The sequence below is a fragment of the Lipotes vexillifer genome, unplaced genomic scaffold (genome assembly GCF_000442215.2).
Source record: "Lipotes vexillifer unplaced genomic scaffold, Lipotes_vexillifer_v1.1 scaffold749, whole genome shotgun sequence".
Lineage (NCBI taxonomy): Eukaryota > Metazoa > Chordata > Mammalia > Artiodactyla > Lipotidae > Lipotes > Lipotes vexillifer.
The window spans coordinates 210,975-211,276 of NW_006782834.1; positions in this window are offsets into that span (position 1 = coordinate 210,975).

Sequence of the window (302 nt, forward strand, 5' to 3'; positions counted from 1 at the left end):
TTGAGAAAAACCAGGCTTCTTTTAAAAAAAACAAAAACAAAAAAACACGTTTGTCATTACTAAAAATAGACGTCTTTAGGTAAAAATAATAAAAATCCCATGCTGCATAGGTAACGCAGATAGTTCTAGTTATCCGGTCAACAGGCAAAAAGCAAGCACTTTAGTCTTTAGCTCCAATCTTTTGTTCATTTCTTTTCTTTTTTTTTTTTTTTTTTTTTTTTTTTTTCGTACTCCCGGGCCTCTCACTGTTGTGGCCTCTCCCGTTCCGCAGCACAGGCTCCGGACGCGCAGGCTCAGCGGCC